Genomic DNA, 25438 nt, shown 5'->3' with positions numbered 1-25438 from the left:
TGCCGGTCAAACTAACAGTGTCTGTGCAAAGACCAACCTCCTGTTCTTGCCTTAGCAGTGCTACCCCAGTAACAGTACCCAATGTTTGTGGGTATGACAGTGCCCTAGATGAATAGTCAGCACTCTTTTATCATGTTTTATCTATACATTTGAGCAATATAAGCTTAAATCAAACTTTTTTAAGTGTAAAAATAAAACCACTGCAAGGGAAAAATTTTAGATATTATATTTACCTTTCTTCGTTACCTTAGCTACCATAGTGCAAAGGGTCACATCATAATCCTGCCGACGAGATCCCAGGAAATGGTGAATACTCCAAGTCTAAGGAGAAGACACTGCATCACAATGTTTGAGTGTCTTCCCAACAAGATTTTGGGCTACAATTTGGGAATCCAGAGGAAAGGTGGTTATATTATCTAACCTCTTTCCCTACAGGTCATTTTTACACTTTAACCACTTCTGGACTGATTTTCCCCCTAATGACTAGGGATGATCGAACTTTTGAAAAGTTTGGTTCGACCAGAACACCCGAATTTCCCAAACGTTCGTTTCGGATTCCCGGACCCCATTGAAATCAATGGGACCTGAACTTCTGGAATCAAAAAACACCATTTTGAAGCCCTAAAACCTAATAAATGCCCCTAAAAAATGCCCAGGGTTCTGGGTCATGCCCCAGGGACTATGAATCAGGCAAAAAAAAGTACTTAAAAATTGTCGTTTTTGATAGAGAGCCAATTATTGAAAAAAAAAAAGAGATTTCTTTGGATTTGGTGTCTGGGGGGTCTAAAAAGTGTACCTGTGAAGTTTCAGCTCTGTAGCATGTCCAGAACCAGAATGACTTTTTTGCTTAACTGCGCCTTTCTTTTGCTCCTAATCAACTGCACAGCCAATGTGTATGATGGGGACATAATGCAGTGCACTGGGAACAAGATTAGAGTTTTTTTTGGAAAAAGGTGCTGTCTCTTTAAATGTGGATATAATTAACGGGTGTATTTTCACAATGGGGCTACTATTACCAAATGTTTTCAAGAAGTCAAAAGATGTATGTAGATGCACTTTATTTCATGTAAAATGGTGTTTGGTGCACTTTAACTTGAATTCTCACAAGAAACAGACATATATGCACGGATACATTGAGGGTTAGGGGTAGGGGCCACAATGTAGTGCACAGTGAACAAGATTAGAGATGTTTTGGATGCATACTGTTGTCTCTTGACTTTGAATAGAAGTAAAGGATGCTTAAAAATTGGGCCTTTGGTGGTGCCGACGATGCCTTTACACCACAACCCTATGAAAGTGCTGGTCATGAAGGCAATAATTGCCTTTGTAAGGAAAAAAATTGCAATGATATGCATCTGTGAAACAGGTGCGCAAAAATTGTTGTTTGGGTGTTGGCGGAGCCATACCACTGTAAGCCCAAAGAGCTGGTGTTGAAGTAGGCGAAAAAATTAAGATGTGTACCTGTGGATCAGGTGAGCAAACATTGTGTTTTGGGTGTTGGCGGAGCCTCCCCACCGTAAGCCCAAAGAGCTGGTTTTGAAGAAGGCGTAAAAATTATGAAGGTGTGCACCTGTGGAACAGGTGTTCAAACATGGTATTTTTGGTGTTGACGGAGCCTCCACACCTTAAGCCCAAAGAGCTGGTGTTGCAGAAGGCCAAAAAAAATAATCTTCTCTAGTGGAAACTAAAATGAGGTTCTGTGAACCTAAACAGAATGAGAGGAGGGTTGGAGGGTGGCACCCTGGTCCAGGCTGGGAGAACAATCGAAATGGTGGCCTGGCTGAGGACTGACCACCACGTCCACCCTTGCCTCTAGACACCCTAGAAGCTGTGCCCCTTTCCGCAGCAGGGCCACGTATGCCTTTCCTTGGTCTACCTGACATAGTTGTCACTGAGGCTTTATCAACTGTGCGATGTGAAAATCACCTGCAAGACGCACACTGCTATGCAATGCAAAGTTGTGCCTAAATAAAGCAGATGTGTGTGACGCAGAGTAGCAAAGCCTTTTGCAGTGGACTTAACGCTTACAACAAGAACAGGCATTAACTTGTCACTGAGGCTTTATCAACTGTGCAATGTGAAAATCACCTGCAAGACGCACACTGCTATGCGACCCAAAGTTGTCCCTAAATAAAGCAGATGTGTGTGACGCAGAGTAGTAAAGCCTTTTGCAGTGGACTTAATGCTTACAGCAAGAACAGGCGTTAACTTGTCACTTAGGCTTTATCAACTGTGCGATGTGAAAATCACCTGCAAGACGCACACTGCTATGCGACCCAAAGTTGTCGCTAAATAAAGCAGATGTGTATGACGCAGAGTAGCAAAGCCTTTTGCAGTGGACTTATCGCTTACAACAAGAACAGGCGTTAACTTGTCACTGAGGCTTTATAAACTGTGCGATGTGAAAATCACCTGCAAGACGCACACTGCTATGCGACCCAAAGTTGTCGCTAAATACAGCAGATGTGTGTATCGCTGAAATGTATTTCGCACAATAGCTAACTAACAAGCACGTATACCTGCTGTAGATATATCAGCAGTGCAACGTGCTCACTAGACGGAACCCTGATACTTAAAACTATCCCTACAAAAACTAGATTATTGAATCTAACTATAGTGGTATATAGTACCCTAACTACACTGCATATCCCTTTCCTCACACTAAAAGAACAGCTCCATACAGCAGAAGATAATTTCTAACTGACACTGTCCCTTTAAAAAAAAAAATTCTAACTCAAACAGCACAATCGCTGTATTTCTAACTACACTGACAATCTTTCTGTAAGCTGACTGCTCTTCTGCTGATCTGGAGCTTTACAAGCAATTGGCTATGCAGCAAACGTTGTTTAACACAGTAGGAGAAACACAAATGCTTCCAGTCTCTTCAAAGGCCTCTGTATTACAGTGCTAGAGGTTAGGTGGGGCCATGTTATATACTGGGGGGGCGTATTCACTCCTGATTGGCCTCTGGTCCCCGTAGTCACTCCAATCACGTTCCTAGCAGACTCCTGCCCCCTCACTGGTTTTACTGACGTTTCTGGACCAATCACGGGCTTTTAAAGCCCACTTCCGGTCCCATTGCATTTTGGGCGGTTCGGGTGACCCGCAAAAAGTTCGGAATTCGAACGAATTTCGAACACCCAATGTTCGGGTCGAACCGATGGTGGACCCGAACCGTTCGATCATCCCTACTAATGACCAGGCCATTTTTTGCAATTAGGCACTGCGTTAATTTAACAGACAATTGCGACTCTGTACCCAAATAAAATTGATGTCCTATTTTCCACACAAATAGAGCTTTCTTTTGGTGGTATTTGATCACCTCTGCGATTTTTATTTTTTTGCACTATAAACAAAAAACACCCTTTCTGCTTTCTGCTATATAATGTTCCCAAAAAAAAAATAGATTTTTTTCTTTATTTTAGGCCAATTTTTATTCTGCTGCATATTTTTGGTAAAAAAAATCCCAATAAGCCTATTTTGATTGGTTTGCACTAAAGTTATCACGTCTACAAACTAGGGGAAAAATTTATGTCATTTTTATTTTTTACTAGTAATGGCGGCGATCAGCGATTTTTAGCGGGACATTGCGGCGGACAGATCAGACCCCTAACTGACATTTTTTGACACTTTTGGGGGGACCAGTGACATTACTACAGTAATCAGTGCTATATATATGCACTGTTACTGTAAAAATGACACTGGCAGTGAAGGAGTTAACTGTATTGGAGAGGAAGGGGTTAACCCAGGTGGTCAAAAGGGTTAAATGTGTCCCTAGAGGGTACTTTCTAACTGTGTGGGGGATGGGTTTGTAATATCAACACAGAGACCTGTGTTCCTAAATAGCAGGAACACAGGGGCTCTGTGTTGATAGAAGAGAGAACAACAGTCTGTTGTGTTTACAACAGCAGACCACTGTTCTCTCTTCAAGGGGAGCAATCCCGGGTGTCAGGTGGCAATCGCGGCCGTCGGCTCCGCGCCTCAAGTTCCTGCTGGCAAGTGGGCGTGGGCGACTCCCACAGGATCGCTCCCGCGAACAGCCGTACAGGTACGGTGATTCGCGGGAACCTGCCTCTGTATACCTGTATAATATACACATATTATACATCAATGTGTGGCATTTATATAGCTTTAACTCAGAGTTTTAGCAAGGGGGTACATTTAAAAAGCAAATCATTTAGTTGTAAAGTCTATTGTAAAGTAAATATTACTGTGAGTGTTGGGTAAAATTTTATAGACCTTGTTTTTAGGAATTGATATTTGTATTTGTGCATGGGGTATCCATAATTCTTCATTAAATATAAAGGCTTTGTTTCTGTTTGTAGTTTGCTTATCCTTATTTTCATTGCAAATCTGCCAGACAGGGTCTACCTGATAAAAACAAAACAACAACAAAAGAAAGCTTCTCTGCGGTCTCTAATAATGTGAAACACACACAATGCTATGGATTATATGATTAAAGGCAAGCTTAAGGTCACCTAAGAGAGCATTTTTTATTCATGGCAGGAAGGAGACCTTTCTACCTAAAGTAATGTGCTTTGGTGAAGCTGACATATGCCCTATTGATTCAAGGGATGTGTGAATTTTAATGATAGAGCCACTTATATATGGCTGCTTTAGTCGCTGAATTCTAAGTAGTAGAGTAGACCATTCCCTGATTACGCAGAATTACTTTTTTTGATTTAGTAGCCTTTTACTTGAAGGACAGATAGTCATTATGATGAATTAAGACTTTAGAAGGAAGTAGCGATATAAATACAAAACCTCTCTTATTTTTTACAGACTTTGTTACGTTGCCCATTCAGGGCAAAATTACAGTGCCTTCGTTAACCCCCCCCCCCCCCCCGCTCTCCACGCCGTCTATTTTCAACTTATCAGTGCTATCTGTAGCACATCCCACATAGGAGCTACAGATTAAATGCATCCCCCACTCCTGCACATCCAGGCACACCAAATCTTTACAGGCACACAGAGTCAGAAAGGAGTCTGTAGCTTTGTTTTTGTTGTTTATTATGGGGCTAACAACTTATATGGATGGGAGGTTATGGGATGCCCACTTGACTTCAGCATTCTTCAGGGACAACTTCCTATATACAGCTATATACATTCTCCTTTTCACTTTAATCCTGAACACTCTTGATCTCTCTCTTGCTCTGCTGGTCCACTCTTGGGGGAACTTGATAGTCTGCTTGTCAGTTCAGTAGCAACCCATGACAGGCAGGAACTCACAGTTCCTAACAGTAGCACACATGGAGTGACATGGCATTAAACTTTCCCCTCTGCTTCCTTTGTGATCACTGGTCCCAACACTACGTCTTCTGGCCCTGCCAGCCCTTCTGGCTGCAGCTGCCTCTCTACACCAGTCCACTTGACTGACTCTTCACCAGCCCACCTGGTTGACTCTACACCAGTCCACTCGACTGACTCTTCACCAGCCCACCCGGCTGACTCTCAAGAGATCTCTCAGAGAAGGATTGAAGATTTAAGCACACTGCTGTCTTCAAGGAAGATTGGCTACATGTGGCAGCCTATTTCCTTGCTAGTCCCCAACAATGTCAAGCTACTCACACTGTCCTCTCTTCCTTCCTTGCCTCCAGGAAGACCTCCTCCTGTGTGTTTCAGCAGGATTTTTCCAGCACCTGAGCCTGTCCCAAGACAGGACACCCCCCCCCCCCACAGACTAGGGGATGCCCCTCAGTGCCACGACAGCCTCCTCAACACTGCATCTCCTTCTTCCACCCGACTGCCCCTTGCTGGCATGGCCCAGGTCTATTTATATATGAGGTATTATCTGCCCCCTGCCAGCCCATCACTGGGGATTGTCTGAGGCCTCATAAATATGCATGGCAGCTACTCTTATTCTAGCACGCACTAGAGGATGCTACATACCTTACTGCTCTTGCCTCCATCACAGCCATGTAGCAGAACCCATTCCTTTTTTTTTAGTGAACAATTCTCCTTTTCATCTTTTTTGTTTTCTCTGATCATAGTGTGTATTTTTAATGCTTTAATATGGTGGATGCTTTATTTTTCTTTATTTTCATCTGGTGATCTTGCAGGCAGGGCCAGTACAAGGGGTGGACAGATGGGGAGGGTGCCCTGGGCACTGTGGTATCATGTGAGGTGGGGGCACCACAAGGAGATTGAGGGGTAGGATTTGTGTTGGAAGGCGGAATTTGGGGGGTGGCATGGGGTAAGAATTGTTCTAGAAGGAGACATTTGGAGGAGGTGTGCTAATAGTGGGGATTTGGCCAGATTTGTGTTCAGAGGGGGGATTGGGGAAGAGGATTTGTTCTAAGAAGGGGAATTCGGGTGTTCGTGCTAGAAAATGCGATATGCTAGAGGGGGAGGGGATTTGTGCTAGGGTTTTTTTTTTTTTTGTAGGGTGGGGGGGGGGTTGTGCTATTAGGGATGATTGGGGGGTATTTGTGCTAGGAGGGAAAACTTGAGGGGGGGATTGCTAAGATGGGGCAGTGGATTTTGTGCTGGAATGGAAGATTTGGAAGAGAGGATTTGTGCTCGAATGGGAAGGTTGAGGAATAAAGGATTTATGCTGGGGGGGATTTTTTGGGGGGAGAGGGGTATTTGTGCTGGGGGCATACTGGGAGAGGGGGAATGTGAGCTGGGGAAATAAAGATTTGTGCTGGGATAGGGGATTTAAGCGGGGGCGGCAGATTTGTACTGGTAGGAAAGGGAATTTATGCTTAGGGGGTAGGCATGCAGATTGGTGCTCAATTTGTTTTGAGGGGGAGGAGATTCTGCTGACACACAATGCTCATACATCTTGGGGGGGGGCACAATTTGGCATGTTCACCCTATGCTCTAGATGTCCTTGTCCTGGCACTGTTTGCAGGTAACACACTTCCTGTCCTGGGGTGACAACACTTTTCACTTTTTTACTGTTCCTATGGAGAAGCAGAATTGTCACCATGGGACATGACTACCAACATCTCCTCAGCTCTTACTCCCCATGTGGTAAAAGAGAAAAGACTCCCTAATGCTGCTTATCCATGAAGTATAGTAGTAATGATAAGAGTGGCAACCTCAGCCTGGGCTCCCATGACAGGCCACTCCCCCACATCTCCATGACACATGGGGTAGTGGTTTTATAGCCCTCAGAGATTGCTGGTAACAATGTAACTGATAAGAATGCAGCCCAGGCACAGAGCACAGGAAGTTATTAGCTGACAGGATTTAGGCCCCATTCTGGAAGCATGCGCCAAAACACGCATCACCCTTGCGGTGCCATTATTTCCTAATGACAAACGTCATTAAACAGTGACTAACAGATATGTCGCACAACAAAACAGGAAGAAAATGGTGCCAAAACACAAATTACAAAATGCTCACTGCCAAAAAGTTGTAGGAGCTACTTTGGTGTGTTTGTTGCACGTAGGGCAGCCATTTTTTTTTAATTGTTATTATTTTCCAAGAAATTACAAAGTAATATAAGCAAACAGATAATAATAATAAAAAAAAAATTATAAAACGATAAAAAATAAGCTATGATAAGCAATCTGATGGTACAAGCACTAATACGTGTTCCTTTTAACGTTTCAAACGGTTTGGGTACCAAAGTAATATCTGATTTTGGAGATATTACTATGTTTAATCTCCAAGCATGGGAGAATAATGTACTATGGTAATGTACCATAGTATTAAGATTGCTTTAGTAAGGCATTTATAGCAGGATGCTCATAAGAGTCAAATGGAAAATTACATCAAATAAACGAGAGAAAAAAAAAAAAAAACCACAATCAAATTAAAATCAAATCAAACAAATCTAAGTAAGTATGGTTTAGTTGGCCCAAGAGAAAAAGAAATACAAAATAGAGTCTCTTTAATTTTAAACTGTATCAATCAGTTATTAAATGAAATTGTTTCTGAATGAAGGGGGGGGGGGGGTAAATTAGTGGAGTTTTAATCTGCCCAAAGAGTTTGAGAGGGTTGCTTTGTGGTACCAGTTTGTGTATCGAGTATCGTGTCATTAGTATCGTATTCGCGCTATAAAAAATGTCCATCTTCTAATAAAACAACTGGTTAGGCCAAAGGATTAGACTTTAGCGTCTAACCTTTCGATATACAATAGAGCCTTTAGATCATTTTTGACTATCATTATTGTTGGTGGAGTAGATGATGTCCAAGGTCAGCCCTTTTCAAGTGACAAAAAATACATCTGCGCACAGATATGACAAAATGCTTTTAACCCTTTCGCTGACATAAGCCGCTTCTCCTTTCTTGCACACATATTTAAAAAATATTTTAGGCATGAAGATTAGTTAAAACTCACAAACATAATCTTTTTTCTGAAAGCAGACACCCTGTAGAAAAAAATGGTTGTAGTTCTATTTTTTTTTTTTTTTTATATGCCACATGATATCATCACACTCCAGGCCATATTTTGACATTTTGTTTACATGTAAAATTCTGTATTTTTTGCTAGAAAATTAGTTAGAACCCCCAATACATGATATATTTTTTAAAGCAAAAGCCCTAGAGAATAATTGGTGGGTGTTACAATTTTTTATGTCACATGGTAATTGTGCAGCGGTTTTTCAAACAATTGTTTTGGAGAAAATACACTTATTTTGAATTTCAATGCAATAAAAAACAATACATAACCCGATTTTACTCAAAAATATAAAATATGATATTATGTCAAGTGAATAGATACCAAACACGTCATGCTATAAAATTGTGCACACAAGTGCACCAGCGACAAACAATGTAAATTTTACTATCCATAGGCAACGGTAAAAAAGCCTTTACAAGTTACCACTTAGAATTACAGAGGCGGTCTGGTATTAGAATTACTGCCCATGATCTGATGCTTGCTGCGATACCTCACATGTGTGGGACCATTGCCGCTTGCGTGCGTGCAGGACCAATGCGCACGTTCACCTTTGTGTGCTAGCATAGGGTGAAGGAGGCACAATCATTTTTTTATTTTTTTATTTTAACACTGTTACATCATTTTTGTTTTTTTAATCACTTTTATTTCTGTCACAAGGAATGCAAACATCCTTTGTGACAGGTATTTTTTTTGGAGGGATCTGGCACCTATAAGACACCAAATCTCTCCTCTGCCCTTAAATGCATTCAAAACACCAAGATCAGTGTTTTTGAATACTTTTGATTTTAAAAATGGCGCCGTTGACATCTTAGTGATGTCATGTCTTCTCTTCTGGGTTACTTTATTCTACAGCTGATCAAAGCCAATTCCAGCTTTGCTTGGCTGTCTGGCCAGCTGGGTGGATGCATCGGCTGGTCGCTTGGGTCACTCAGTGGGATGGGAGAGCCTGAGCAAATCATGGAGGGAGGCGGGGAGGGGGGGGGGTCCTCTCCTGCTGCTTGTAATAGCAATCGAACAGCTAGTTAGCCACTCTAATTGCTATTACAATGCTCTAAAAAACGCCACCGGGATGACGCCTGCAGCTGCCACCATGGATAACCATGGAAAGTCCAGGGATGTATGGGTACGTTGTGGATTGTTAAGTTCTTTAGTGCAAAATTTAGGTAAATAATACATTTACTTTTAGGGCTACATTTAAAGTACAAAAAACACAAACAAAAACAAAAATATTTTACCCAATTTTTTCTATTGGTGATGCTTTAAAAGCCCATACAGGTCATTAGTTTACAGTTAACTGTGAATAATTGTGCTAAAATTGTTTCTCTAACTCTGGTGTTTGCAGCAATATTGTATGTAACATGTGTATTTGGTATGTAGGCACCCCTACTGGAAGGCAGCTAATGGAAGTATTAAATCCCCTGCCCTAAAGGCTTATGGTGCCCGCAGAAAAATGGTATATCCAACAGACCAAAAGAGGAAAAATAACAGAAGTTAGATTTAATAGTTTACACATCCTTTAACCACTTCCCGACCACCCACCGACTTTTTACTGCGGCAGGTTGGCTCTCCTGCGCAAACCGACATTGGTAGACCTACGTCGGTTGCGCATGGGAAGGTAGGGGGCGAGTGTGCACCACCGGGGACGAGCGCGCGCCGCCGGTGGCGCGCTCCCACCCCCACTTGGCAGCGGTGAAGCCAATGCATGGGTCAGGCGGCTCCGATTGCTGCCTGACACCCATGATCGCTCCCCGCTGAGAGAGAGAAGAACGGTCAGCTGTTGTAAACACTGCTGACCGTTCTTCTTCCTGGGATGATTATAGTGCCCATGTGATCCTTCTATATAGGATCACATGTCTCTATGGTCATTTCAGAAGCCACGCCCCCCCACAGTTAGAATCACTCCCCTAGGCTCACATTAAACCCCTTGATCACCCACAGGGTTAACCCCTTTCCTGCCAATGGCATTATTACAGTAACAGCCCATATTTTTAGCACTGATTACTGTAGTAATGTCACTGGTCCCCCCAAAAGTGTCAAAAATGTCAGTTAGGGGTCCGATCTGTCCGCCGCAATGTCGCAAAAAATTGCAGATTGCCGCCATTACTAGTAATAAAAAAAAAAAAAAAAAAAATGACATAAATCTTTCCCGTAGTTAGTAGACGCAATAACTTTTGCGCAAACCAATCAAAATACGCTTATTGTGATTTTTTTTTTTTTTTACCAAAAATATGTAGCAGAACACAAATTGGCCTAAAATGTTAAAAAAATTTGATTTTTACATTTTTTTTAGAATGTTATATAGCAGAAAGTGAAAAATATATATATATTTTTTTTTTTTTCAAAATTGTCGCTTATTTTTTTGTTTATAGCGCAAAAAAGAAAAATTGCACAGGTGATCAAATACCACCAAAAGAAAGCTCTATTTGTGGGGGGGGGGGGGACGCAAATTTAGTTTGGGTACAGCATTGCACGACCGTGCAATTGTCAATTCAATTTACGCAGTGCCAAATTCAAAAAAGTGACCTGGTCATTAAGGGGGCAAATCCTTCCGGTCTTAAAGTGGTTAAAAGTCCTTCAAAGCTCTACATTTGAAAGATGATGTATAAGAAGAAATCCTGAAACTTTTGAGAAGTAGGTAAATGTTAAAAGGTAATTAGTTTTATATCATCAAAACATTCAATTTCTATAAGGGGGGTAAGTACATGTACATTATATGCACTGTAAATGTGGAGAAAAGTATTTTCCTGTTTTTTTAATCATCATAAGCTAGTCTTAAAACTCTGAATTATAAATGCAATTTGGTATGCCTCTTATTAAAGACTATGCAAACTGAGAAAAAAAGAACAAGTAAAAATCAAGACAAGAAAATTGTAAGTGCTTCTTAAAGTTGGTTTTAAATAGAGTTTTGATTTTACTTCTCTGTAATGAAAAGCCATTAGACAGCATACAGAGAAGCTAACGATTCTTCAAGAGGAAATCTACTGTGTGCGTTGATATTTTTCTCTGTGTATGGAACCTGCAAATGACGCATTTTTACAGCTAACTCTGTACACCTGCAGTCTAAAAATATCCCTAAATCTTCCTTTAGCATTCTCTATAGATAGAATGACCTGGTCACTGCAAATACTTTGACAGTTCTATATTATCTAATCCCCGGAGGGGGGGGGGGGGGGAGGGCATTAATTCTTGTGTGTCACATGTCTGAACTGTAAAGAAAAAAAAGACAATTGCCCATTGCAAACAATCAGATTGCAAATGTTATTATCATACACGCTATAACAATGAGAGCTACAATATAAATGCTTTCTATGTGCAACTTCTTCATGTTCACTTTAGGCTCTTTTGAAAATAAGGTCCAATTAATTTTAAAGAGTAAGGCCCCTTTCACACACTCCGTCCGTCGGACGGAGTCCGTTTTTCACAGCAGGGGATTGATCCGCCGATCCCCCGCTTAGCAGGAAGATGACAGCTGTGTCTCCGCGCTGTGTGCGGAGACACAGCTGTCAGTTCCCCATACATCTCTATGGGGGAATTGGATGGGAACGGACCATTGGTCCGTTCTCTTTCGATCCCATCCGATCCGATCCACTGGACAGATGGAAAATAGGCTTTCCATCCGTCCAGATTTGACGGATCGGATGTCAGCGGACATGTCTCCCCTGACATCCGATGCCCCATAGGGATGCATGGGGGGAGCGTTCAGATCCGCCTAAAAAATGGACAGGCGGATCTGAACGGTCCGCCTGTGTGAAAGAGCCCTAACTGAGCTCTGGAAGCTGTGCCACAAAAGATAGGAGGTGAAGGACTAATAAGCAATATTACCTGTGATCTCCCTGCAGCTGATATCCTCCTTTATAGACTTAATGTGCTTTGACCTGCACTATGTCCTTGTTTGGAAGTGGCCATCTTGGTAGAGGCAGGACTTTGATATTTAACCACATAACAACCGCCCACCGCAGTTTTACTGAGGCAGGCAGCCGCTCCTGGGCAAAGCGATGTTAAACTACGTCGCTCGCTCAGGAGACTCTAGGGGGCGAGCGCGCACCGCTGCCGGCGCGCTCCCACCCCTGCATGTTAGCTGGGGAACCAGTGCGTGTGACCGGCGGCTCCGATGGCCACTCGCAATCTTCCGCAGCTGTGAGAGAAGGACAGACGGCTGATGTAAACACAGCCGTCTGTCCTTCTCCCTGAAGTAATCACAGAGGCTATGTGATCCTGCTATATAGGATTGCATGCCTCTGTGATTACTTCACAAGCCACGCCCCCTGACAGTTAGAATCACGCCCCCTAGGGACACATTTAACCCACTGGTCACCAGTAATAACCCCTTTCCTGCCAGTGTCATTTTTACAGTAACAGTGAATATTTTTAGAACTGATTACTGTAGTAATGTCACTGGTACCCCCAAAAGTGTCAAAAATGTCAGTTAGGGGTCTGATCAGTCCGCCGCAATGTCACAGTCCCGCAAAAGAAAATTACAGATCGCCGCCATTACTAGTAAAAAAACAATAAAAATGACATAAATCTTTCCCATAGTTAATAAACGCAATAACTTTTGCGCAAACCAATCAAAATACGCTTGTTGCAATTTTTTTTTACCAAAAATATGTAGCAGAAAACAAATTGGCCTAAAATGTTAAAAAAAAATTGATTTTTACATTTTTTTTGAGAATTTCATATAAAAGAATGTGAAAAATATTGCAATTATTTCAAAATTGTCGCTCTTTTTTTGTTTATAGCATAAAAAATAAAAAATCGCACAGGTGATCAAATACCACCAAAAGAAAGCTCTATTTGTGGGGAAAAAGGACATCAATTTAGTTTGGGTACAGCGTTGCATGACCGCGCAATTGTCCGTTAAAGTAACGCAGTGTCGACTCGCAAAATAGGGCCTGGTCATTGAGCAGCCAAATCCTCTGGTCCTTAAGTGGTTAAAGAGACAATCATATATATTTGCAATTGATGAAGTGCACTCATTTTGTGAGTAATATTTTAACCCTTTGTTTTTATAAAATTGATCTGATAAGCTGATATATTGTTAAATTAGGTTCTTTTTTTTCTTTCAAGCTACTTTTGAGGAAAGGTGTTGATGTGGGGAAAGACACAGAAGAATCCCTTTTAAAGGGCAAGGAGCATATTTGACCTAATTTTCAATAGGTCAAAATATGGCGAAAGCCGTTTGGGAGACGGAAGAAGCACGCAGTGGGGAATCATTTAGAATATTCACTGGTGCACATTTTATTTTATGTACTTCAATTGAGGTGGAAGAAAAATGAGGACAATGCATATATAGACTGTTAAAAAAAATTAAAGGAACACTTTGAAAACGCTTCAGATCTCAATGCAGACAAATGTCATGCTGGATATCTATACTGATATGGACTGGGTAATGTGTTAGGAACAAAAGGATGCCACATCGTTTGATGGAAATGAAAACTTTCAACCTACAGATGGATGAATTCAAAGACACACCGAAAATCAAAGTGAAAAAATGAGGCAGCAGGCTAGTCCATTTTACTAAAATTTCATTGCAGCAACTCAAAATGGTACTCAGTAGTTTGTATGGCCCCCCCACATGCTCGTATGCATGCCTGACAACATCAGGCCATGCTACCAATGAGACGATGGAAGGTGTTCTGGGGTATTTCCTCCCAGATCTAGACCAGGGCATCACTAAGCTCTTGAATAGACTGAGGTGCAACTTGGTGGCATCGGATGGACCGAAAAATAATGTCCCGGAAGTGTTCTATTGGATTAGGTCAGGGGAGCATGGGAGCTATTCAGTGGTATCAATTCCTTCATCCTCCAGGAACTGACTGAATACTCTCGCCACATGAGCCTGGGCATTTTCATACACCAGGAGGAACCCAGGACCCACTGACCAGCATAGGATCTGACAATGGATCCAAGGATTTCATCCTGATACCGAATGGCAATCAAGGTGCCATTGTCTAGCCTGTAGAGGTCTGTGCGTCCCTCCATGGATATGCCTCCCCAGACCATCACTGACCCACCACCAAACCGGTCATGCTGAACGATGTTACAGGCAGCATAACGTTCTCCGTGGCTTCCTGAGACCCTTTCACGTCAGTCACATGTGCTCAGGGTGAATCTGCTCTCATCTGTGAAAAGCACAGGGCACCATGGACATGCCATTTCTGGTGTTCAATAGCAAATGCCAATCAAGCACAAGAAGTCTGTTTCTGATTGTTTGGTCAGAGTCATTCACACCAGTGGCCTTCTGGAGGTAATTTTGCAGGGCTCTGGCAATACTCATCCTGTTCTTCCTTGCTCCTTGCACAAAGGAGCAGATACCGGTCCTGCTGATGGGTTAAGGACCTTCTTCGGCCCGGTCCAGCTCTCCTAGAGTAACTGCCTGTCTCCTGGAATCTCCTGCATGCTCCTGATACTGTGCTCAAAAAAAACAGCAAACCTTCTGGCAATGGCAGGTATTGATGTGCCACCATGGAGGAGTTAGACTGACTGTGCAACCTCTATAGGGTCCAGGTATCGCCTCATGCTACCAGTACAGTGACAGTGACCCTAGCCAAATGCAAAACTAGTAAAAAACAGTCAGAAAAGATGACTAGGGAAAAAATTCTCAGTTGCCTCCACCTGTAAATCTATTCCTGTTTTGGAGGTTGCCTCATTGTTGTCCATCTAGTGCACCTCTTGGTAATTTCATTAACACCAAATCAGCTGAAACTGATTAACAACCCCATCTGCTACTTAACTGACCAGATCAATATCCCAGGAGTTTAATTGACTTGATGCTACACTCTGATTAAAAAGTGTTCCTTCATATTTTTTGAGCAGTGTATGTATGTATGTATATGTGTGTGTGTGTGTATATATATATATATACAGTATCTATATATACAGTATCTATATATATATATATATATATATATATATATATATATATATATATATATATATATATATATATATATATAGTATGTAGATACAGACTGTATACGGTATATACATTTTTTTGCTATCTGTATTTTTTTCCACTATTCATTATCATTTGCATATAAGTGGATGTTGCACTGCATTTTGGACTTGGCACTTTATATTTTGCGGTGGAAGAGATTCAGACAATATTTTTAGTCACACGGATTTATTATTCATGTCTTCAAAAAAGATTTATACGCTATGTAAATGGTTTTGTTTTTTTGATTGCGCAGAGTTTTATTTATTTCAATTGCATTTTTTGATGTGGGGATACATGATAACAGCTGCAGCAATTATTTATACTATATATTGATTTTTTTTTTTGTTTCAATAGATATTTATTGAAAAAATATTGCAAAGATACAATGAACACAAGTAGCAAACATAAGTGATAATGTTACAGAAAGATTAAAGTCACTAATAAACACTTGGTAGTGAGTGTCTAATTTGCATAAATCACAAATAATATTTAAACAGAATGTTTAAAGGGCCACACAGTTGGCCAAAAAACAAACATAGCATTTCGGGAACACTTATGGAAATTTATGTATTAGTTATGTAAAGTAACAATCCAACGTTTGTGATGGCATGTATTGTTTTCAGTACCTTATAAAGGTGTTAGTAAGAAAGATGAAAGAGAGGGAGAAAGAGAGAGAGAGAGAGAGAAGAAGAAAAAAAAGGGGAGGCAGGTGGAGAGGAGATTCCATCTCACCGCATAGGGAATGTGTATGGAATATATCTTATTGCTTGTTTAAATTCTAATGATCTGGTCATATGTTTTAGAGTATTTGAACTAGACCCAAACATCCCAGATTTTATTGAATGTGTCAGTGGTTTCATTTGCTATAGCTCTGATCTCTTCCATCTTGTAGAGGTTCTCTGCCGAGCAGAGCCATTCTTTGAGTGTAGGTGTATGTGTGGATTTCCAATGTCTGGGTATCAAGGTCTGGTTAGAGACTTTTTGTATTTTTTCATGGTGCAGTTGGAAACGTGCAAAAGGCAACAAGCCGGAGATAGATTAAAAGTTATTACTTTTATTGTAGCAATAACTGCTTGCCAGTATGTTCGTATGAAGGAACAATCCCACCAAATGTGCACTATAGTGCCTTGTTCCTGGCCACAGCTCCAGCAAGAGTCAGAGATGTTGGGAAACCATTATTTAAGTTTAACTGGTATATTATACCAATTGGTTCTCAATTTAAATGAGGTTTCCTGTAGGCATGTGCTGATAGAGCATTTGTGTGCGAACACACATGCATGTTTCCATTGTTCGTCAGTGAATGTAGTGTTCAAAGCTTTTTCCCAGAATATTTTATTTTTATCCATTCCTCCTGAACTGGAGGATTGCAGCCAGGAGTATATCATGGATGTGGACCACTTTTGAGCCCCTATTGCACATGGATTCCAGTGGGGTCAGACTTCTTTTAAAGTTCGGGGATCTAGATGCGGTAGAGATACAGCTTTGTAGTTGGCGATAGGCCATACTCATCATAAACGTGCTACCCTGATCTGCTTTAAGATTTGTGTAGGGTTTCATTTTGCCCTTGTTTATACAATGTGTGACCAATTGGGGCCCATTCTTATACATATACATTCATTTTTGGGCTATCATGCCTGGAGCAAAGTCTGGGTTAGAGCCTATAGGTGTCTGGGGTCCAGGGGAAGTTCACATGTTTGATATCTTTATAACTTTTTGGTATGCCTTTAAAGTTGCCCCTACCAAAGGTTGCTGTCTAAGAGCAGTCGGGCATGATTCCCAAGGAGTCCAGGGTGAGTATGTCACAGGTTTGTCAGTAATGTTATTTTCTAGAGCCACCCGATCTTTATTGTCTCTGTGACATGTCCAATCAATTTTTCTGGTGATATGTGAGGCGTAGTAATAATTTTTGAAATTTGGAAAGCCCATGCCACCATATTGTTTGGCTTGTGTGAGTGACTGGAGTCCTATACGGGGTTTCCCTGAAGCCCATAGAAATCTCCTAAGCATTGACTGTAGGGGTTGAAAGAAACTCAACGGAATAGATATTGGCAGTGTTTGGAACAGGTATAATACCCTGGGTAGTATTGTCATCTTTATCATTGCTGCCCTTCCAAACCATGAAAAATATTTCAAGGTCCATTTTGCCAAGTCTTTATGTAGGTTTTGTAGCAGGCGTTTAAAGTTTGAGGCAAATGTAAGTTTCAAATCTTGGGTAAGCCAGACCCCTAGATATTTGAGGGCCTTTTCTTTCCATTTAAAGGAGCAGTTCCCTCGTGTTGAGCTTAGGGTATTTGCTTCAAGTGATGTTTAGTGCCTCTGAGTTTTTATAGCTATTTTTGAAATTCGATACGTAGCCGAAATGTTCAAATGCTTTACACAGATTGGGCATAGTTATATGAGGTTGAGTGATGAAAAATAGCAAGTCATCCACGTACGCTGCCGATTTATATGTTCTACCACCTATTTGGAAGCCATGTATAGAGGGACAATCATTTTATAGTTCTTTTTAAAGGTTCCAAAGTCAAAATAAAGAGTAGGGGGGAAAGGAGACACCCCTGTCTTGTCCCATTAGCCCTTGAGTTTTGATATAGTGTGGATATCCAGGTGAGCATATGCGATTTTAAGCCAATATGAGAGCATGTCGCGAGTAGGAAGTACCATGAGACACAGTCAAAGGCTTTTTCAGCATCTGTGGATAGTAGCATGCCTTCAAAGTTATCTGTACTTGCTCTGTGAATGAGGTTTAAAGCCTTTGTGACATTGTCCCTGGCCTCTCTACCTGGCATAAATCCTACTTTTTCCGGGCCTATGAGGGAGTGCAACAAGGGGCGAAGTCTATTGGCCAACAATTTAGCGAATAGTTTAAGCTTTAGGTTGAGGAGGGAGATTGGCCTATAATTAGCGCAATCCGAATCATCTTTGTTTGGTTTAGAGAATACTGTGACATGGGTCATCAAGAGGTCTTCAGAAACATTTTTCGGGTCTTTTAACTGCTTAAATGTTTTCAAAAGATGGGGAATCAGGAGTGTAGCATACGTTTTATAGTAATGTGTGGTAAAACCGTCTGGACCTGGACTTTTCCCCATTTTCAACAACCTGATAGCCAATGTCAGCTCCCCCTTGTAAAGGGCTCCTCCATCTGCTGGGCGTCATCATCAGCCAAAGTTGGCAAATTACTAATAGATAGGTATTCTTGTATGATTTGTTTGTGATTCCCTGATAGGCCAGCCGGCCTATGAGGTAATTTTAGGTTGTAAAGGTCTGAATAGTAATAATGAAATGTTGCAGCTATTTTGTCAGTTTCATGTATCAACTGTTCATCTTTAGTTTTTAATTTTTTTATTTGTGGCTAACTGAGAGTCCTTTATTGCCCTTGCAAGAAATTTACCTGATTTGTAGCTATGTTCATAATAAAACCCCTCTTTTAAAAAGAGGGCTTTTTTTGCCTTGAGTTCGAGTAGCGCTTATAAAGTTTTCCGCAAGTCCTGCATTTCCGTGGCCATTTTTTAGTGCAAGAGATTGTTTATGTTGGATTGCTAGACTTCTAATTTTGGTTGATAAATAATTGATCTATTTTTCTGCCTCTTGTTTCCGCTTAGCTTCCATGCTTATTAGTTCCCCTCTGACCACACATTTATGTGCTGCCCAAATTTTCATGGGAGAAATTTCGTCTGAGGTGTGATCAATAAAATAAGATTTTATTACTTCAGCTATTTTTTGTTGCCTTGTGGGATCTGTTAATATACAATAGATGGGTTCAATCCCCAATTGGTCCCTTTGGTGCGAATTGGAGGTGTACGTACAGACAATGAAATTGGTGCATGGTCAGAAAAGTGGTCCCACTCTAGCATCTAACATGTGTGGAAGGTCCCTCTGTGTAAAGATATATAAGGATATATAATCAATTCTGGTAAGTTTACTGTGAAGTGGTGAGAAATAAATATAGTCCCTGTCCAGTGGATTGGTTGTTCACCATTTGTCAACCAAAGTGAGAGTGGCTAGGAGGGATTTTATTTTAAGTAATTTATTGTAGGGTATGCTGGATTTCCCATCTGAGATATTCTGCAGTGGATTCAATGGTATATTGAAATCCCTACCCAATCCAACACACCCAGAGGCAAACCCTTTTAACTCCTCAACAAGTTGACGGCAAAATGTTATGTGGGCAGTATTTGGGAAATAGACGTTGGCCACTGTAATAGGCATCCCTGCCCATTTTCCCTTAAGGAAGAGAAACCTTCCATTCGAGTCTGTATGGTGGTGAGTAACCTCAAATCCTGCATGTTTGTGTAGGAGAATAGTCACTCCTTTGGACTTGGAAAGAGGATTGGTTGAATGGTAAATCTATGGGTAATGTTTGCTGTATAATTTTGGTACCGTGCCTGTTTTAAAATGGGTTTCTTGTAAGAGGCTCGCTCCTGCAGTGTTTAGATGCAATTGCCGCCTCTCTTCCTCAATCGTCAGGGAAAGTGTGAGAAGATCCACCTGCTTGTGTAAACAAAGCAGGCGGATCTTCTCTGTGACAGAAAGGAGGAGATCACAGGATTCAGCTTAGCTGAACCTACAATCTCTGTCTGTGTCACAAGCCCTCCCCCCCCCACACACACACACACACACACACACACATGTCATTAAGCATGAGGCATACATTTAACTCTTTCATCATTTCATCACCAACAGTGTTAGCCTCTTCCCTGCCAGTGTCATTATTACAGTAACAGTGCATATTTTTAGTACTGATTACTGTAGTAATGTCACTGGTCCCCCCAAAAGTGTAAAAAATGTCAGTTAGGGGTCTGATCTGTCCGCCGCAATGTCGCAGTCCTGCAAAAAATCGCAGATTGCTGCCATTATTAGTAAAAAAAATGACATAAATATTTCCCGTAATTAGTAAACGTGATAACTTTTGCGCAAACCAATCAAAATATGCTTATTGCAATTTTTTTACCAAAAATATGTAGCAGAAAACAAATTGGTCTAAAATGTTAAAAAATTTTGATTTTTTTAATTTTTTAGGGGGAATGTTATACAGTATATCAGAATGTGAAAAATATTGTTTTTTGTTTTTTTTTTTCAAAATTGTCGCTCTTTTTTTGTTTATGGCACAAAAATTAAAAAGGTGATCAAATACCACCAAAAGAAAGCTCTATTTATGGGGGGGGGGGGGGAGGACCTACATTTAGTTTGAGTACAGCGTCGAACGACAGCGCAATTGTCCGTTAAAGTAATGCAGTGCCGAATCGCAAAATATGGCCTGGTCAGGAAGGGGGTAAAATCTTCCGGTCTTAAAGTTGATAAAAATACGCTCATTGAGAATTTTTTTGTCAAAGACATGTAGCTAAATACATTTTGGCCTAAATATATGACAAAGGTTGAATATATTGGATATTTTTTAACAGTCAAAGTAGAAAATGTCAATTGTTCCGCAAAATTGTTGCTCTTTTTTTATTAATATCGCAAAAAATAAAAAATGCAGAGGTGATCAAATACCACCAAAAGAAAGCTCTGTTTATGGGAAAAAAAGGAGTTAAATTTTGTTTGGGTGCAGCATTGCATGATCGAGCAATTGTCAGTTAAAGTCACAGAGTGCCAAGTTGAAAAAAGTGGCCTGGTCATTGAGCAGCAAAATCTTCCGGTCTTAACCACTTTACCACCGGAGGATTTTGCTGTCTTACGTCCAGGCCACTTTTTGCGATTCGGCGCTGTGCGACTTTAACTGACAATTGCGCGGCCGTGCGACGCCGTACCCAAACGAAATTTACGTCCTTTTTTTCCCACAAACAGAGCTTTCTTTTGGTGGTATTTGATCACCTGTGCGATTTTTACTTTTTGCGCTATAAACAAAAAAAAGAGCGTAAATTTTGAAAAAATAACAATATTTTTAAAAAATTTTTATTCCCCCCAAAAAAGATGTAAAAACCAATTTTTTTTTAAATTTTTGGCCAATTTGTTTTCTGCTACCCATGTTTGGTAAAAAAAATCACAATAAGCATATTTTGATTGGTTTGTGCAAAAGTTATTGCGTTTACTAACAAAGGGAAAGATTTCTGTCATTTTTGGTGTTTTTTTTTTAACGCGTAATGGCGGCGATCTGCGATTTTTTTTTGCGGTACTGCGACATTGCGGCGGACAGATCGGACCCTTGACTGACATTTTTGACACTTTTGGGGGTACCAGTGACATTACTGCAGTAATCAGTGCTATAAATATGCACTGTTACTGTAAAAATGACACTGGCAGGGAAGGGGTTAATTTTATTGGAGAGGGAGGGGTTAATGTATGCCTGTTGCTTACTGATGTGTGGGGGGGGGAGGTGACTGTGTGAGACAGGGACAAATCGGATGTCCAGCTATGCTGAACACTCCGATCTGTCACTCCCTGTCACTTGGGAGATCCGCCCGCTTGTGTTTACACAGGCGGGCGGATCTCCACACTAGATCCCCGACGATCGGGGAAGAGCTGCGGCGATCACCGCTGCTCCTCCCCTGGCCCGACTCCCGCTGTGACCGAAAACAGCGGGAGCGAGCCTCCGGCGGCGCGCAAGTGCCGCCCAGAAGGGGGAGTGTCTGACGACGTAGTACTACGTCGTCAGACGATAACGAGCCACTCTGCCGCAGTAATATTACTGTGGGCGGTGGTAAAGTGGTTAAAGTGGTCAATGCAAAAAATGACTTTGCTTGCACGCTCACATACCCGGAAGTACGCTGATATTTTTACAGACCAAAAAATAAATGTTTTAAGTACGGTAAATTCTTAAGCACAATTTACATTTCAAAATGTGTCTAAAATAGCAAATCTTCACTTCTCAAGTTTGGTTCCACTTCAAGGCAAACTTTAAAGATGGACTCCAAAAAGTTATAAAAATAGATGCAGTTATACATTTCGAAAAGCTTTACTTTTATTTTTAAAGTCCTCTAATGTAAGTGCCTGAATATGACCAGAAATCAGTCTCCTGCAATCCTATATACAGCAGAGTTCAGATTGCTAGGGGGAGCATAAGAAATCCATATGTTGTGCTGCGATGCTAATGTGCTAACAAGGAGCACACTGAAGGAAGGAGCGAGGGACAGAGATATGACTTCACAAGTCTTCTGCGACCTTAAAAATGCTTGATAGAGCGCCGCTCCAAGTGCCGATAATGTTGCTCTGGTAAGCCCACTTCAAGCAGGATGCAGGTGTAAATGCTAATCCAATGTAATTGAAATCAAGTGGTGAGATTCCCCACACCTCAGAACCGCTCCAGGTGCGAGAGGAATAAAAAGCGGCCTCAGCCCTGGCTGCTCCTTATAGACCACACCCCCTGACACGTTTCACCCTGCCCCAGGGGCTTAGTCATAGATGGTACAGTATACACCTCCAATGACTAAGCCCCAGGGGTTTGCCTGCAAAGAGGCTTCAATAGATTAGAATCCCTCATTTAAAGAAAAGGTGAAAATAGACCTCTTCTAAAAGAAAAAAAAAATGGCTTTTTTTATAGCACACTTTTTTTTTTTTTTAGCAAGCTAAATGTAATTTTGTTAACATCTACTGTAAAATAAAATCTTTGTGTTACCATGTACTAAGCGACTGCTGAAAGATTTTTTGTTTTTTATTCATTGACAAGACCATTGACATTGTGCCTTATCTTGTGGGAACTTTGAAAATAGTTGGAGGTCAATTTTACATGAAGGAGACATGGGTGAATCATGGAGTTGCAGTGAATATCTCTTCCCCAGATTGGATAAAAGTTTTAAGTTGAGTGCCTCGAGGCTTGGATTTAAATCAACTTTCGTTTTAATTTATTCATTATTGACCTTAAAACTGGCATATAAAATAATGTCTTGATCTTTGCTGATGCTAGCGAATGTTAAAAGGCATGCAGTCTATTTAGGATTACAAAGATTTTATATTAAAGGAGAACTATGGGAAAAACAAACAATTCATTAAAAAAAAAAATCTACGTTTTGTTTTTGGATCATTGAATGCATGAGCAAAAAGCCAATGATCCATATCAGATATTACAGTAGCTCCCTTAGCACCAGAGGTCTGCTGATGGCACAAACATTTCTATGCAAGTTTAGGACCACACAAGAGCATGTTAGCTCCTAGTCAAATGGACGTTTATCCAAATTCATAATTATTAATTTAGTATATGTTTTAACCAGTAATGTTGAAATTTTACATTTTTGTATCAATAAAAACCCTTTTCTATATATATACTGTGTATGTGTATATATATATATATATATATATATATATATATATATATATATACATACATACATATATAAATTGTATTAGCTTTACTTTTTTTGCTGCCCTAAAGCCCTTGGGAGCATCATTTTTGTTTTCATTTTTGTCAATGTTTTAAGGCGAGAAGCACTTCCTTCACCCATGAGCAGAGATGTATAGTAACGAAGTAGAACTACTTAAGTACTGTACTTAAGTACCGAAATGCGGTATCTGTACTTTCCTAGAGTAGAATTTTTTTCTCCTACTTCTACTTTTACTTCACTACATTTTTTCTATGATTTCGATACTTCTACTCCGATATTTTTTTTTTTGTGCTGCATCGTTACTCGTTACTTTTCTCTGCCTTTCCCTTTTTTGTTTGGTTTCCCTCCTTACTGCTCTCTCCTACTCTTTCAATTATCCTCCCTATTCTGCCTTCCCCCCTCCCCTCCCCTTTTCTATAAAAAGGCAAAGGTAAAGATACCCCCCTTTTTCATGGGTACCTGGTCTCTGGCCATTTGGGTAGCGTTGTTCCGCTCCAGGCTTCCGCTGGGCCGGCGTGGAGTGCTCCCACATGCACCTCTCGGCGCTCTGACGTGTGGCGGCCTTCGGCCACTCCGCTCCTTGTCTCCATTCGCTGACGTCTCAGCGCTGGGAGGCGGGGATTCCGGCGGCCGCGCAGTAGAGGCACGTGCGCATGCGCAGTGCGATCGAGGCACTGGCGGCCATCTTGGTTAAGGGAAACATGGGGGGGGGTCTCTGATGTAAGGGGGGGCTTTGTGTGGGCGGTCTCTGATGTAAGGGGGCTCCGTGTTGGGGTCTCTGTAAGGGGGGCTTTGTGTGGGGGGCTCTGATGTAAGGGGGCTCTGTGGGGGGTCTCTGATGTAAGGGGAGCTCTGTGTGGGGGGTCTCTGATGTAAAGGGGGCTCTGTATGGGGGTCTTTGATGTAAGGGGGGCTCTGTGTGGGGGTCTCTGATGTAAAGGGGGCTCTTTGTGGGGGCTGGGGGGTCTCTGCTGTAAGGGTGCTCTGTGTGGGGGGTCTCTGATGTAAATGGGGCCTCTGTGGGGGGTTTCTGCTGTAAGGGGGCTCCGTTGGGGGGTTTCTGTTGTAAGGGGGGCTCCGTTGGGGGGTCTCTGATGTAAGGGGGGTCTCTAATGTAAGGGGGGCTAAGTTTGTAGTGATCATAAAAAAGAAAAGTCAAATGAAGTGCAAAAAAAGTGCAAGAAAAAATGTGCAGGGCGCTGGTGGGGGCGCCACAGGATCAGCTCGCAAAGGGCACTTGAACACCTAAGGCCGGCCCTGGTTGGGAGGTTCTTTCCCATTAACAGCAGATATGAAATTATATTCATCTTGTTTTGTCACATATATATATATATATTTGAAGATTCACAATATTTTGAACTTTTTATTGACTTAGATTTCATACACTCTTCCTTTATTTCATTATTGGAATATATTGTTGTATATCACATTGGTTTATATATGACTTTACGCACCAATAAGCGGTGGAGAAAAAAAAACAGGCAGGGAAGAGAAGGAGGGATGCTTTAAAAGGGGAAGGGAGGGACATACTTTATCTGTTTTTTGTTTACAAAAAGTTACAGCCTAAGGAATTGTGATTGTCCTTTAGGTTAATCATTTGAATAAATCATTTGAAATAATAAAAAATAATATGATGTTCAAACTTTTGACTTCTTTCTTTAATAACTACATAACACAGTACTTCTACTTCTACTTTCAGTACTTGAGTAGAATTTTTTTTTCAAAACTACTGGTACTTTTTACTTTTAGTACTTAAGTAGCATTTTTTTTGAAAAAACTACTTGCAATACTTAAGTAAAAAAAATGTTGAATACTTTAGTACTTCCACTTAAGTAACTTTTTCTGCGAGCACTTCCACTTCTACTTAAGTCACTTTTTGATCGAGCACTTGTA

At 41.1% G+C, this 25438-nt stretch overlaps 1 long non-coding RNA gene across 1 annotated transcript; it reads left to right on the top strand.

Moving 5' to 3' along the window:
* The first annotated feature begins 1102 nt into the window (after nt 1-1102).
* LOC309567649 lies at nt 1103-1531 on the top strand. Its single transcript, XR_014225952.1, has 2 exons — nt 1103-1366; nt 1425-1531. It is a non-coding gene; the product is annotated as an uncharacterized lncRNA (long non-coding RNA).
* The last annotated feature ends 23907 nt before the right edge of the window (nt 1532-25438 follow it).

Source organism: Pelophylax lessonae (genome assembly GCF_965119305.1).
Source record: "Pelophylax lessonae genome assembly, chromosome: 12".
In the NCBI taxonomy this organism is placed as follows: Eukaryota; Metazoa; Chordata; class Amphibia; order Anura; family Ranidae; genus Pelophylax; species Pelophylax lessonae.
This window is presented reverse-complemented; position numbering and strand designations above follow the sequence as displayed.